Source organism: Choloepus didactylus, chromosome 4 (assembly GCF_015220235.1).
Source record: "Choloepus didactylus isolate mChoDid1 chromosome 4, mChoDid1.pri, whole genome shotgun sequence".
NCBI classification, from domain to species: Eukaryota; Metazoa; Chordata; class Mammalia; order Pilosa; family Megalonychidae; genus Choloepus; species Choloepus didactylus.
In genome coordinates this window covers 70,489,770-70,506,500 of record NC_051310.1, presented here as the reverse complement: position 1 = coordinate 70,506,500, position 16,731 = coordinate 70,489,770, and the positions used below count along the sequence as shown (strand labels likewise).

At 38.5% G+C, this 16,731-nt stretch overlaps 1 pseudogene; it reads right to left on the bottom strand.

Annotated features, from left to right (window-relative positions):
• LOC119532681 overlaps window positions 1–15,915 on the bottom strand; it is a 68,800-nt pseudogene extending 52,885 nt beyond the window's left edge.
• Window positions 15,916–16,731: the final 816 nt, after the last annotated feature.

Below are 16,731 nucleotides of genomic sequence, written 5' to 3'. Positions count from 1 at the left end.
CATCTGTCCCCACAAGATTGCATTAAATAAAATGGCATTTTGGGGGACCTAATACATCCAAACTGGCACACCACCCTACCACCAATACCTTGCATCGGTGTGGGAAATGTGTTACAATTGATAACAGCCAATTTTTATTATTGTACTATTAAAATCCATGATTTAACTTTGAGTTCATTGTTTGTATAGAGTAGTTCCAGGGACTTTTTTTTTCTACCAAATCTTTTATTGGCACTCTTCTGAGTTACATTTAAGCCTCATTTTCTCCACAAGCAAAAATAGTTGAGACTAATCTCTATTTAGGCAGCTGATTTTTTTTAATTCACTTTTATTGATATATATTCACATACCATACAATCATCCAAAGTGCACTATCAACTGTTCACAGTATGACCATATAGTTGTGCATTCATCACACCAATCTATTTTCTGAACATTTTCCTTGTACCAGAAAAAGTGAAAAAAAGAATAAAAAAAGTAAAAGTAAAAAAGAACACCCAAATCTTCCCCCCCCACCCTATCTTTACTTTAGTCTTTTGTTGCCATTTTTCTACTTATCCATCCATACACTGCATAAAGGGAGTGTGATCCACAAGGCTTTCACAATCACACAGTCACCCCTTGTAAGCTATGATGTTATACAGTCGCCTTCAAGAGTCAAGGCTACTGGGTTGCAGTTTGATAATTTCAGGTATTTATAGCTATTTCACTGCATTAAAACCTAAAAAGTGCTGTCTATATAATACATAAGAATGCACACCAGCGTGACTTCTCGACTCCATTTGGAACCTCTAGCCACTGACACTTTATTTCATTTCATTTTGCATGCCCCTTTTGGTCAAGAAGATGTTCTCAATCACATGGTATTGGGTCCAGATTCATCCCTGGGAGTCACATCCCACATTGCCAGGGAGATTTACACCCCTTGGAGTCAGGTCCCATGTAGGGGGCAGGAAGTGAGTTCATCCACCAAGTTGGCTTAGCTAGAGAGAGAAGACCACATATGAGCAACAAAGAAGTACTCAGGGGGAGACTCTCAGGCACAATTGCAAGCAGGTTTAGCCTCTCCTTTGCAGTGATGAGCTTCATAAGGGCAAGTCCTGTTATAGAGGGCTCAGCACATCAAACCATCATTAGTGTTTGTGAGAACATCAGCAACAATTCAGGTGAGGAAGCCCAACACCTCTGCACCTTCCCCCAACTCCTCTGGGGGGCCCTGCATATACATTTGTATTCCATGCCCAAATTACTTTGGGATGTGTCACTATTTCACACTAACCTATGCAAACCTACCAGGTCTCACTTCCTATTAAAAGTTCCATTTAATTATGGTATTTGAACAAACTGTATGAGTTAAATTGTTTAGAAAATATAGCTCTTGCACCAACTAAACATCTCTTCCCTTGGTCTTACTTGGAATTTGAGGTATTAAAATACAGTCAGTATTGTCCTTTACCCTTTGGCCTGATTTGCTCTAGTCCTAACCACATCTGCTTCACTCATATCTCTAGTTGAAGTCTGGACTCATTTTCAGATTTTTTAACAGTTGCTATATGTTCTAATACTGACATTCATATCTGCCGAGTTCTAGCTCTGAGTTTCAGGTGTCACACAGATAGCCAAAGTTCCAGAGACCAATCAGGTTATACACAAAGGGATCAGCATCTCAGAGTTTGATGATAGCCATTACTATTCAGGAATAGATTTGACTGCTGTAAGAGCTTACAATGTAGGGACCATTACAATAATTATTCCCCTGTTAGGCTGTGCTCTAAGATTCAATTCTGAGTTTACACATTGTAGTTAGTCCATATTGGCATTATAGAGTTTGCCTTTGTTTCTTGTGCAGTTCACTCAAAATGCTGTCTACAGGTTCCATTCACCTCATTGTGTGTCTCACATCTTCACTCCTTCTTGCAGTTCCTCAATATTGCATTGTATGCACATAAAACAGTTCACAATTCTGTTCCCCAGTCAATGTACTCTTAGGCCACCTCCACCCATTGCAAATCAAGCTTACTCTCCCCATAAACACCAGTGTGCAAATGTCCATTCATGTCCCTGCTCTTAGATCCTCCAAGTAAATGCTCCCTAATGAGGTTGCAGGACCTTATGGCACCTACATGCTTAGCTTCGTGTGGAACCACCCCACTGTCCTCCAGAAGGGCTATACCATTCTACCTCCTAACTGACAGTAAATACATACATCCTTCTCTCCATGTTTTCTCCAGCACTTTTATTCTTGTTTGTATTTTTCATACAATTTTACAGAGCTATATTCACATACCATATAATTATCCACAGTGTACAATCAGTTTGTCATGGTGTCATCATACAGTTGTGCATTTATCACCACAGTTAGCACTTAACATATCAATTACTACAAAAAAAAAAGTTTTTTTAACAAATATTAAAAAAGATAATAAAAAGAAAAATAAAGTGTCATACAATATAATATTTTAGTAAGGACAGAAAACAACACCACTAGCAAGAATCCCATATCCCTCCCTCATATTCCCCCTCATACCCATTTAGCTTTGGTATACTGACTTCACTACATTCAATGGAAGCATATTACAGTGTCACTGCTGACCACAGACTCCAGTTTGCCCTGATTATACTTTTCCCCAATACCATTCCCTTTCCAACTCTCTGCATGCTTGATATTCATCTGTTCTCCTACATGCAAGAACAGTTTTCTCTTTGTGCATTTAGGCACAATCCCCAATCACTCCAGTTTTTGCTAAGTTAAATGGTCCAAGTCTTTATCTTCTATCTTTACCTCAGGTGTTATTCATGCCCCTAGCCCATGTCTTTCAGCTTTACTCATGGACATCTTTGTTCATGGACATGTTGTTCAAATGTAGTACAACATTGTGCTACATTACACAGTATTATGTTATTTCTGGATCAATACAATCAGTTCTGCTGACATTCTGTACTCCTTCAGCATCAAATGCCCAATCTCTACCCTCTATCTATCTCCTGGTAGCCTGTGTTATCAGCTTTTAACACTCAAAGTTTGTTTATTAATGTTAGTTCATATTAAAGGGACAATACAGTATTTCTTTTTCTGGCTAACTTCGCTCAATATAATGTCCTCAAGGATCATCCACGTTATTATATGTTCCATGTCTTTTTTCTGTCTTATAGCTGTATAATATCATGTGTACATGCCACAGTTTGTTTATCCACTCATCCATTGATGGACATTTGGGCTGCTTACGTCTCTTGGCAATCATGAATAATGCTGCAGTAAACATTGATTTACAAATGCTTGTTTGTGTCTTAACTTTCATTTTCTTTGAGTATATACCTAGCAATGAAATAGCTGGGTCATATGGCAGATCTATACTTAGCTTCCTGAGGAACCACCACACTGTCTTCCAGAGTGGTTACACTATTCTACCTTCCCACCAGCATTGATTAAATGTACCTCATTCTTCACATCCTCTCCAGCACTTGTAATTTTCTGTTTTTTGGATAATGGCCATTCTTATAGGTGTGAGATGATATCTCATTGTGGTTTTGATTTGCATTTCCCTAAAAGCCAGTGAAGTTGAGCATTTTTTCATATGTTTTTGAGACATTTGTGTTTCCTCTTCAGAAAAGTGTCTGTCCATGTCTTTTGCCCATTTTTAAATTCGGTTGTTTGTCTTTCTGTTGTTGAGTTGTAGGATCTTTTTATGTATTTGGGTTATTAAATCTTTATCTGACATGTGGTTTCCAAATATTGTCTCCCATTGTGTAGACTGCCTTTTTATCTTTCTGAAAAAGTCCTTTGATTTACAAAAGTGTTTGATTTTCAGGAGATCCCATTTGTCTATTTGCTCTTTGGTTGCTTGTGCTTTGGGTGTAAGGTCTAGGAAACAATCTCCTATCACAAGATTTTTAAGAAATTTCCCTATATTTTCTTCTAGGAGTCTTACAGTCTTAGCACTAATGTTACCGCTGTGATCCATTTCAAATTAATTTTTGCATAAGGTGTCAGATACGGGTCCTCTTTCATTCTTTTGGAAATAGATATCCAGTTCTCCAAACACCATTTATTGAAGAGGTTGTTCTGTCCCAGTTGCTTTGGCTTGACTGCCTTATCAAAGATCAATTGTCCATAGATGTGAGAGTCTATTTCTGAACACTCAATTCAATTCCATTGGTCAGTATCTCAGTCCTTATGCCAGTAACATGCAGTTTTGAGCACTGTAGCTTTGTAATATGATTCAAACTCAGGTAGTGTGAGACCTCCCACTTTGTTCCTCTTTCTCAAGATGTTTTTGGCTATTTGGGGCACCTTGCCTTTCAAAATGAATTTGGTTATTGGTTTTTCTATTTCTGCAAGGTAAGTTCTTGGGATTTTAATTGGCATTGCATTAAATCTATAAATCAGTTTAGGTAGAATTGACATCTTAATCATATTTAGTCTTCCAATCCATGAACATGGTATGTCCTTCCATTTTTTAAGGTCCTGTTTGATTTCTTTTGGCAGCTTCTTATAGTTTTCTTTGTATAGGTCTTTTGTGGCCTTCATTAAGTTTATACCTAAATACTTCATTCTTTTGGTTACTATTGCAAATGGAATTTTTTTCTTGATTTCCTCCTCTTGCTGCACATTACTTGTGTATAAGAACACTGCAGATTTTTGCATGTTGATCTGGTAACCTGCCACTTTGCTGTATTCATTGATTAGTTCTAATAGCTTTGCTGTAGATTTTTCTGGATTTTATTCTACATATATAATCATGTCATCTGTAAAGAGTGAAAGTTTTGCTTCTCCCTCTCCAATTTGGATGCCTTTTATTTCTTTTTCTTGCCTAATTGCTCTAGCCAGAAATTCTAGCACAATGTTGAATACCAATGGTGACAGTGGGCATCCCTGTCTTGTTCCTGATCTTAGAGGGAAAGCTTTCAGTCTCACTCCATCGAGTATGATGTTAGCTGCAGGTTTTTCATATATTGCCTTTATCACATTGAGAAAATTTCCTTCTATTCCTATCATTTGAAGTGTTTTCATCAAGAAATGATGTTGAATTTTGTCAAATGCCTTTTCTGCATCAATCAAGATGATCATGTGGTTCTTCTGCTTTGATTAATTGATGTGGTGTATTACATTAATTGATTTTCTTATGTTGAACCAGTCTTGCATACCTGGAATAAACCCCACCTGGTTGTGTTGTATAATTCTTTTAATCTGCTGCTGGATTCGATTTGCAAGTATTTTGTTGAAGACTTTTGCATCTATATTCATTAAAGAGATTGGTCTAAAATTTTCTTTTTTGGTAGTGCCTTTGTCTGATTTTGGTATTAGGGTGAAGTCAGCTTCATAGAATGAATTGGGTAGCTTTCCCACCTCTTTAATTTTTTTGGAAAGTTTGAGCAGGATTGATGCTAATTCTTTCTTGGATGCTTGGTAGAAATAATATGTGAAGCTATCTGGTACTGGGATTTTCTTTTTTGGGAGCTTTTTGATGATGGACTCAATCTCTTTCCTTGTGATTGGTTTCTTGAGGTCACCTATTTCTTCTCAGGTCAAGGCTGGTTGTTCATGCTTTTCTAGAAAGTTGTCCATTTCTTCTAAGTTTTCCAGTTTGTTATCATATAGTTCCTCATAGTATGTTCTCATTATCTCCTTTATTTCTGCAGGGTCAGTAGTTATGTTTCCTTTCCCATTTCTGATTGCATTTATTTGCATTCTCTCTCTCTCTCTCTCTCTCTCTCTCTCTCTCTCTCTCTCTCTCTCTCTCTCTCTCTCTTTCTCTCCCTCTCTCTCTCTCTCTCGCTCATTAGCCTAGCTAGAGGTCTATCAATTTTGTTGATTTTCTCAAAGAACCAACTTCTGGTTTTGTTGATTCTATTTTTCTCCTATTCTCAAGTTCATTTGTTTAAGCTCTAATGTTTGTTATTTCTTTCCTTCTGTTTGCTGGTGGGTTAGTTTGCTGTTCTTTCTCTAGTTCCATCAGGTGAACAGCTAATTCCTCAATTTTTGCCCTCTCTTCTCTTTTAATAGAGGCATTTAGGGCAATAAGTTTCCCTCTCAGCACCACCTTTTCTGCATCCCATAAGTTTTGATACGTTCTGTTTTGTTGTCATTTGCCTCGAGGTATTTACTAATTTATCTTGTAATTTCTTCCTTTACCAACTGGTTTTCTAAGAGTGTGTTGTTTAGTTTCCATATATTTGTGAATTTTACAGTTTTCTGCCTGTTATTTATTTCCAACTTCATTCCATTATGACCTGAGAAAGTGTTTTTTATAATATCAATATTTTTATATGTGTTGAGACTTGCTTTGTGACCCAGCATGTGGTCTAACCTAGAGAATGTTCCATGAGCACTTGAGAAAAAAGTGTATCTTGGGGGTGTAGGGTTCTATAAATGTCAAGTCTAGTTCATTTATCATACAATTTAACATCTCCATTTCCTTATTGATCCTCTGTCTAGATGTTCTATCTATTGATGACAGTGTTCTATTGAAGTCTCCAACTATTATTGTAGAGGTGTCTACTTCTTATTTCAGTGATCTCGGTGTTTGCCTCATGAATTTTGGGGCATTCTGGCTTGGTGCATAAATATTTAGGATTGTTATATTTTCTTGGTGAATTGACCCTTTTTTAAATAGTGTCCTTCTTCGTCTCTTTTAACTATTTTACTTTTGAAGTCCAATTTGTCTGGTATTAATATAGCTACTCCTGCTTTTTTCTGGTTGTTGTTTGTGTGAAATATCTTTTTCCAGCCTTTCACTTTCAGTCTATTTTTGTCCTTGTGTCTGAAGTGAGTTTCTTATAGACAGCATATAGATGGGTCCTGTTTTTTAATCCATTCTGCCAGTCTTTTCACCATCTGTTCATTTGTGTGTGTGTATTCAGATGTCTGGTCTACCAATTCACTTATACTTTCTTCTGCCTGTTCAAATCTACTGTTGTTTCCCTCTGTTGTCTTTTTCATTTCCTCCATTATGCCCTCCATTCCCAAAAGTTCTGCCATTTTCTTTTCCAAGCTCATGAATTCTTCCTTATGGTCATCCAGTGTCCTTCTTACATCCTTCATCTCTTTTGCTACGTCTTCCCTCATTTCATTGACTTGATTTTTGAACTAATTTAGATTTGTTTGAACATCTCCAATTAGTTCTTCTTTCAGTTCATTGAATTGACTTAGCAATAATTGCTTCAACTCCTGTATCTTGGTTGAGCTCTTAGTTTGCTCCTTTGTCTAGTCCACATTTTCATGTTTCCTAGTATGGCTCATTATCTTAAACTGTCTAGGCATCTGACTTTCTTGATTAGTTTATCCTGGAGTTCATTTTCACTCTTTTATCTATGGTTTTCTTGTTGGTTGGCTTTGTTCTCTAACCTTTAGTGTTCAGTTCAGCTTATTCTAGACCTCTAACTTAGATTCTGTTTAGTTGATCAGAGTTTTTCACCTCTTGGTTTTCTGTTTCTTGCCCTGTCTTCTATGTAGCCTTTTTGTGTGAGCATCTCCTCATATATGGTCAACCCTAGTGAGGTTTTATCAGTCCAGAAAGGCCCAGGTCTCAGAAGGAAGGTATGGAATTTCCTTGAGAATTAGACCCTCCTGTGAGGCCTCTAGAATCAGTGCTTTTCCTATGCTGTCCCACAGCTCCCACACCATTGTGAGGAGGCACCATTTCTTTACTTCTCCAGGAGACCCTGACCCTGTTGGGGGCATGGCTGACTGAAGCTCATTTCTGAATTCCAACCCCTAGTGTCTGAGATCCCTGAAGGAGAGCTGCCAGTGTCTCTGGGCCATGCCCCCCCCCCCCACTTTTCTTGGGAAGTTATGGTCCTTAGTGAGTTTTCTCCTTCACTAGACTTATTGTTTTGTCTCTCAGAGCTATCTTAGCTCTGCTCTTCCCTGGGCCCAAATTGCAAGTCTTTGAGGCTCTCTGTAATGGATTACTTAGAATAGTTATTTAAAAAAAAAAAAAGATGAAAAAAAAAACAATAGAAAAAGAAAGGCTTGGTTTAGACTACTTAAAGACAAGCCCTTAATTCTGTCCTTGAAGTTCTAATGGGCTATTGAAATGTAAAAAGATAAGACAATTAAGTAGCAAACATGAAATCAGGAAAACCAACTTTTCAGAGAAAGTTTCCCGTTTGCAAATGTGCCAGGTTCTGTTTGAGCCCAGCCCTTCTCCATATTATTTTCACCTCCAACTCCAAAAGTCTCTGTCTGTGTTCTTGTTTTTTCTGTTGTTTTTGCTAGCCCTCTCTCCTCTCTGCTGGGCTGACTGCTCCCAGATTCTCCAGTGTCTGGTCTCAGATTATCTATGGTTGGAGTTTTTGTTCAGCAATCTGAGTTTGTTAATCAGTGCTGCAACTGCAGTTCTCCCTCCTGGTTCCCAGCACTGGCAGCCCCTCCTGCCTTGGGATACCAGTCACAAAGCTGTCTGTTATGTCTGGCAGGGAGAGGCATGGACCTTCTGGCCACAAGAACTTACAGATGTTGCTGATCTCAGCTGGTCCACATGCTGGAAACTGTTGTGTGCCATGTGTCCAAACTCACATTCCTGTGAGGCATCCATTCCACACAGTTCTTGGCTATCTAGCAGCTGCCCCAGAGGACTAACTAAAAGTCATGCCTCACAATTTCACCATCTTCAGGAGTTCCTCTCCAGGGATGTTTTAAAAAAAATTTATTCTGTTACTATATATACAACCTAACATTTTCCATTTTAATTATATTGAGATGTGTATTTCAATGCTGTTAATTGCATCCACAATATTGTGCTACCATCACCACCATCCATTACCAAAACATTTCCACTGTTCTAAATAGGAACTGTGTACATTTTAAGCCTTAAATTCCCATTCCCTATCCTGAACCATCCCCTGGAAGCCTTTATTCTAAGTTATGACTCCATGAATTTGCTTATTCTAATTGTTTCAAATCAATGAGTTCATACAATATTTGTCCTTTTGTGTCTGCTCATTTCATGCAACATGATGTCTTCAAGGTTCATCCATAAGACCACATGTATTAGGACTTCATTCCTTTTTCCAGGTGAATAATATTCCACTGCATGTATATACAAAATTTTATTTATCTATTCATTAGTTGATGGGCACTTGGGTTGCTTCCATTTTTTTTTTGGCAATTGTGGATAATGCCACTATGAACATCAGTATGTGTTCCAATCCAGCTCTTGAAGGGCTTGGGTTGACATAGTCCTAAGATCAAAGAAGATGCCAGGGAGTCAGATATATCTTCTGGGAATATATAGAGAAGTGAAATTGCTGGATCAAAGGTTAACTCAGTATCTGATTTTCTCAGGAACCGCCAGATGGTCCTTCAGAGTGGCTGTGCTATTATGCAGTCCCACCAACAATGAATGAGTTCCAATTTCTCCAAATCCTCTCCAGCATTTATGGTTTCTTGATTGTTTAATGGTAGCCATTCTAATTGGTGTGAGATGATAGCTCATTTTGGTCTTAATTTGCATCTCCCTAATAACTAGCGAAGATGAACATTTTTTCATGTGTACTTTTAGCCATTTGTATTTCCTCTTCAGAGAAATGTCTTTTAATATCTTTTGCCCACTTTTTAATTGCACTGTTTGTAATGCTGTTGTTGAGTTGTAGGATTTCTTTATATATGCAAGATATCAGTCTATTGTCAGATACATGGTTTCTAAATATTTTTTTCCCATTGAGTTTGCTGCCTCTTCACCTTTTTCACATTCCCTTGAGGTGCAGAAGCTTTTAATTTTGAGGAATTCTCATTTATCAATTTTTTCTTTTATTGTTTGTGCTTTGGGTGTAAGGTTTAAGAAACAGCCTCCTAATACAAGGTCTTGAAGATGTTTCCATACATTATCTTCTAGGAGTTTTCTGGTACTGTCCCTCATATTGAGGTCTTTAATCCACTTTGAGTTAATTTTTGTGTAGGGTGTTATGTAGGGCTCCTCTCATTCTTTTGGATGCAGCTATCCAGTTTGACCAGCCCCATTTGTTGAAGAGACTGTTATGTCCCAGTTCAGTGGCTTTGGGGGCCTTATCAAAGATCAGCCAACTGTAGATCTGGGGGTCTATTTCCAAATTCTCAATTCTATTCCATTGGTCAATATGTCTACCTTTGTGCAAGTACCATGCTGTTTTGACTACTATGGCTTTACAGTAATCTTCAAAGCCAGGAAGTGTAAGTCCTCCCACTTCACTTTTCTTTTTTGGAATGTTTTTTGCAATTTGAGGCATGTTTCCCTTCCAAATAAATTTGATAACTAGCTTTTCCAAGTCCACAAATTAGGTTGTTGGAATTTTGATAGGATTTGCATTGAATCTGTAGATGAGTTTGGGTAGAATTGACATCTTAATGATATTTAGCCTTCCTATCCATGAAACAAGGAATATTTTTCCACCTTTTGAGGTACCCTTCTATTTCTTTTAGTAAAATTATGTAATTTTCTATATATAAGCCCTTTACATCCTTGGTTAAGTTCAATCTTAGGTATTTGATTTTTTTATTTACTATTGAGAATGGAATCTTTTTCTTGTGTGTCTCTTCAGTTAGGTCATGTCTAGTGTGTAGGAACATTACTGACTTATGTGCATTAATCTTGTATCCCACTATTTTGCTAAATTTGTTTATTCAAGTTGCTGTGTCATTGATTTCTCACAGTTTTCCAAATGTGAGATAATACCATTTGCAAATAATGACAGTTTTACTTCTTCCTTTCCAATTTGGATGCCTTTTATTTCTTTGTCTTGCTGGATTCCTCTGACTAGCACTTCTAGCACAATGCTGAATAATAGTGGTGACAGCGGGCATCCTTGTCTCATTCCTGATCTTAGAGAGGTTTTCTGTCTCTCACCCTTGAGGACTATGTTAGCTGTTGGTTTTTCATTTATGGCCTTTATCATATTTAGAAAGTTTTCTTCAATTCCTACCTTCTGAAGTGATTTTATCAAAAAGGATGCTGGATTTTGTCAAATGCTTTTTCAGAATCTATCGACATGATCATTTGATTTTTCCTTTAGGATTTGTTAATGTGTTGTATTTCATTGACGGATTTTCTTATGTTGAACCATCCTTGCAAGCCTGGAAGGAACCCCACATGGTCATGGTGTATGATTTATTTAATGTGTCTTTGGACTCGATTTGCAAGTATTTTGTTGAGAATTTTTGTGTCTATATTCATGAGGGAGATTGATCTATAATTTTCCTTTCTTGTATCATCTTAACCTGGTTTTGGTATTAGAGTGATGTTAGCTTCATAAACTGAGTAAGGTAGTGCTCCATTTTCTTCAAGTTTTTGAAAGAGTTTAAGTAAGATTGGTGTCAGTTCTTTCTGGAAAGTTTGATAGAATCCCCCTATGAAGTCATCTGGTCCTGGGCATTTTTTTGTGGGAAGCTTTTTGATGACTGATTGGATCTGTTTGCTTGTGATTGGTTGGTTGAGGTCTTCTATTTCTTCTCTGGGCAGTCTAGGTTGTTCTTAAGTTTCCAGGAAATTGTCCATTTCCTCTACATTGTCCAGTTTATTGGCATACAATTGCTCATAGTGTCCTCATGATTTTTTTTTAAATTTCTTTGGGATCCACAGTAATGTTCCCTCTCTCATTTATTATTTTGTTTTTTGGGGTCTTCTCTCTTTTTTATTTTGTTAGTCTAGCTGGGGGCTTGTCAATCTTGTTGATCATCTCAAAGAACCAACTTTTGGTTTTATTTATTCTTTCGTTCTCTATGTCACTTATTTCTGCTTTAATCCTTGTTATTTCTTTTATTCTACTTGGTTTAGGATTAGTTTTTTTTCATCTTCCAGCTTCTTCAGTTGTTCCATTAGTTCTTTTGTTTTAGTTCTTTCTTCCTTTTTAATGTATGCATTTAGAGCTATAAATTTCCCCCTCAATACCACCTTTGCCACATCCCATAAGTTTTGATATGTTGTGCTCTCATTTTCATTCATCTCTATATATTTAGCAATTTCTCTTGCTATTTCTTTTTTAACTCACTGATTGTTTAGGAGTGTGTTGTTTAACCTCCAGATATTTGTGAATGTTCTAAATCTTTGGTGGTTATTGACTTCTAGTTGTATTCCAGTATGATCAGAGAATGTGCTTTTAATAATTTCAATTTTTTTGAAATTTATTGAGGCTTGTTTACTGGCCCGGCATATGATCTATTCTGGAGAAAGCTCCATGGGAACTAGAGAAGAATGTGTATTCTGGTGATTTGGGATGTAATGCTCTATATATGTCTAAGTCAAATTCATTTATCACATTGCTTAGGTTTTCAATTTCCTTATTGGTCCTCTGTCTGGCTGATATACCTGTAGGAGAGAGTTATGTATTGAAGTCTCCCACAATTATTGTGGAACTATCTATTGCTTCCTTCAATTTGCCGGTGTTTGTCTCATGTACTTTGGGGCACCTTGATTGAATGCATGGACATTTATGATTGTTATTTCTTCTTATTGAATTGTCCCTTTTATTAGTATATAGTGCCCTTCTTTGTCTATTATGACATCCTTGCATTTAAAGTCTATTTTATCTGAGATTATTATTGCTACTCCTGCTTTCTTTTGGCTATATCTTGCATGAAATATTTTTTTCTGTCCTTTCACTGTCAATTTGTTTGTGCCTCTGGGTCTAAGATAAGTGTCTTGTAAGCAACATATTGATGGTTCATATTTTTTAATCCATGCAGTCAATCTATATCTTTTAATTGGGGAATTTAATCCATTCACATTTAATGCTATTACTGTGAAGACAATTCTTGAATCAGCCATCATATCCTTTGGTTTTTGTTTTTCATATACATATATTTTTTCCCCCTCACTCTCCTTATTTCCTTTAACATACCCTTACTAAAGCTCTTCAGTTCTGTGCCCTTCTCTATACCTCTCTCTCCTTTCTTTTTTTCTCAGCTGGTAGGTGTCCCTTTAATATTTATTGTAGGGCAAGTCTATTGTTAGCCAATTCTCTCAGTATTTGTTTGTCTGTGAAGATTTTAAGCTCTCCCTCAAATGTGAAGGAGAGCTTTGCTGGATAAAGAATTCTTGGTTGGCAATTTTTCTCTTTCAGAATTTTAAATATGTCATACCACTGCCTTCCTGCCTCCATGGTGCCCACTTAGTAGTCACTACTTATTCTTATGTTGTTTCCCTTGAACATGGTGAATTGCTTCTCTCTTGCTGCTTTCAGAACTTGCTCTTTCTCTTCAGCATTTGACAGTCTGATCAGAATATGTCTCAGAATGGGTTTATTTGGATTTATTCTGTTTGGAGTTTGTTGGGCATCTATGATTTGTGTATTTATGTAAGTTAGAAGGGTTGGGACGTTTTCCCCAACAATATCTTTGAATAGTCTTCCTAATCCTTTACCCTTCTCTTCCCCTTCTGAAACACCAATGATTCTTATCTTCATATGCTTCATGTTGTCCATTTTATCCCTGAGATCCATTAAAAATTTTTTTAATTTTTTTCACCATTCACTCTGTTGTGTTTTCACTTTCCAAAATACTTTCTTCAAGTTTGCTTATTCATTCCTTTACTTCATCTATCTACTACTATGTGTTTCAATAATCTTTTTAATTTGATCAATAGTTTCTTTTATTTCCATAAGATCCTCTCTATTTTTTTGCTTACTCTTGCAAATTTTTCTTTATGCTCTTCTAGGGTCTTCTTGATGTCCTTTATTTCCTGAGCCATGGTATTGGTGTTTGTGACTACTTGTTTGATTAATTTCTCCAAGTTCTGTGTCTCCTCTACTTTCTAATTTGGATGTTTAGGTTATCCATATCTTCTGGTTTCTTCATGTGCTTTATACTTTTCTGTTGTTTTTGGCCTCTTGGCATTTGCTTATCTTGATAGGGTTCTTTTAGGATATGCAGGCTTATTTAAACAATTATCTATAATCTGACAGAGCTATAGCTTGGTGTGGTGCACTTTCCCTGACCTACCCACAGACAGTGCTCCTGAGCCACCTCTTCCCTCAAGCCAGTTCTTCCCAACTTTGTTTATGCATCAAGTGGGGGTCCAAAACATGTGGGTGTCAAATCAGTGCACCAATTTTCCATGCAGTGGGGACCACCAGCCCTGTGGGTGGGGGGTGTGCCCTGTGCAGTTTGGCAGGAACGCAACTTTAAGACCCAGTACTCCCAGCCATTCCCATGTCTGCAGTTGGAATACCTGGGTCTGCAGCACATGTCTAACCCTTCAGCACAGATTCCCCACAGTCTCCCTCTGCTGTGGGCCCACAAGTCCCTAGGATTGGTGTAGGGCTCCTGGCACTTCCATGCAGCACCCCTGCCTCTAGGCAGTGCACCCCATGGGCTTCCATGGAGGAAGCATGTGTGCCGCCACAAGCCAGCTGAATCCTGAGTTCCCTTGAACTCAACATACTGTTTTCAAGTTCCATTTGCCTAGTTACATGCCCCAGAATGGCCTTGGGTTTTAAAAATTATTGTCATGGCCACTGTTGTAGTCTGAATCATGAGCCCCAACAAAAGGCATGTTCTTGATTTTAATCCAAATTCCTTTGGTAGTGAACTGATTTGTAAGTAGAACCCTTTGAAGATGTATTATTTGTTACGGTGTGGACTCATTTATGAATAGAATCTTCTAAAATCCTATTTATGTGTGGCCAAACTGAATCAGCGTGTGTCTTAATCCATATTGTTGAAGGTTTTATAAAGACAGGAAGTTTTGGTGTCATCAGAGAAGCCTGAAGATGCAGAAGCCAGAAGTCGGACAAAGCCAGAGGAGTAACCAACGACACAACCATGGAGGATGGCCGTCACCAGTATGCAACTGACCCCAGGAAAAAGACTGGCTTTGCCGACATCTTGATTTAGGACTTCTGGCCTCTAAAACTGTGAGCCAATAAATTCTCATTTGTCATTGCATCCCTGGGAAACTGAGACAGCCCCCTACTACCTGCACTATTACTCACTTAACTTTCTTTAGGTCAACCTACTTTTCTACTTGAATATTTTAAAAAAAATAACAGTTAATACTACTTTCACAAATAGAAGCTAACACATGTAAGTAAAAAAATGCCTGTGCAGCTCCTAAAATTAACCCTGTACTAGAAGTAGAATACATACCCCACTTTGGGAAAATGGTAATGGGTAAATTTCTTGTCCTTCCAGGGATTCTCATGTAGCTTTTGTGAAGAGCCCTTTTGAATGTAGATTTTAAAAATTCTGTAGCCTTCCCCTAGGTGTTGATTGTTCTTTGAGTATCTGACTATTGCCTCAATTACTTCAGAATAACTTATTGTCATAAGAACGTGACAGCAAAGATAAGACTGGGGCTTTCCTGAGCCTGCCAGCCCAGCTCCTTGCCAGCACAGGGCTTGGATGCTTACTGACTGGAAGCCCCTTTGAAATTCCAAATTCCAGGGGTCTGCAGACCAGGATTGGGGATCCCTCATTCAGAGGAAAGAGCCAAGGAAATCTCTTCACTGTGTGGACTTGAGCATTTTGCCTTTTAGCTGGCTTTAAGTTCCCCTATCTGTGAAGTGGGATAACAGTCCCCGTTTACCTACTTCATAGATGTTATTTAATGTGAGGCTAAAATTAAATACTATGATTGAAAGGAGGAAAAATGTTTTCAAATGCAACCCTTTCCATAAGACCTCGAAGGAAGCTACGACTGTGGGGTGTGGACGGAGAGAGAAAGTACAGACTGGAAAGGGCAGCAGGGACCGAAAAGCAGATGCAAGGGCCCTGGTCCCCGCAGCCGTGTGAGGCTGGACTCTGCAGCTAAGCCCTGGCCACGCATTGATGGCCATCAGTGCTAAGAAGCGTGGGGAGAAGAACTCCGCAGCAGGGGGCTCGGAGCTTGGCCCCGAAGACTGAGGGAAGGGACAGAGCCGCCATGGCTTCTGCTTCTGGGTCTGGGTCCAGGGCTGCAGGAAGGGGCCTCTTTTCCTCCCCCCAGGGCTGGCCGCGCTGCACATGGCGCTGTCGGTCCCGCCCGTGGGTCACCGTGGGAGGGAACCCCGCAGAGAAGAGAAGGGGTCAGGGCTGTAAGGAAGCAGAGGCGACCCTGCCTGCTGGAAAATTCCAGGCGGCGTGGGGAGGGTGGGAGGCTGGTGGGAGAGAGCTGAGCCCCCCTCCCAGCTCTGCGCGCAAAGGAACCTCCGGTGTCTGCCTCCTTCTGCGTCTTCTGCTCTATTTAAATCGTGCTCTGCTTTTGAAGGCTGGATTCAGTCTGCGTGTGCTTTGGTTTTACAAAAGGCTCCCACAAGCCACTCGGACAATATCAAGGGCTAAATAACTGCAGGCAAGCAGCTCCCAGTATTATATAAGCTGGGACCAAAGGTGACTTGATAATAATAGGAAGAGAAGATCAAGCAGACAGGGGAGCCCTTATAAATAGATTATAAGGCTTATTTTAACTTTTAATAAATTCCTGAGCTTTTCTGGCTCATAATAGTAACAATGTAGCAGAGTCAGGATACTCTTGCAAAAAAGCAGTATCCTTTCTTTCTCAGATTTTTGTTTTTTTTAAAGTTGAAATGCTCAATGATAGGTAAAACCTAAACTTTTTGAGTTTCCATATTGAGGGCAAAAATCCTTTTAGAAAAATTCTAAACTGGGAAAATAGGAAGACCCTGATTAAAATGGAGGCTCTGTTGGAAAAATCCAGAAAATGGCAAGTCAGCAATTCTGAGTCATCATCACCAGCAAACGTTGAGCTTCTGCTCAGTAAATAGAGTAGAATCACTTGTGCTTATGAAAATAGAGATGAAGTGTGCAATATATTAGGGAAA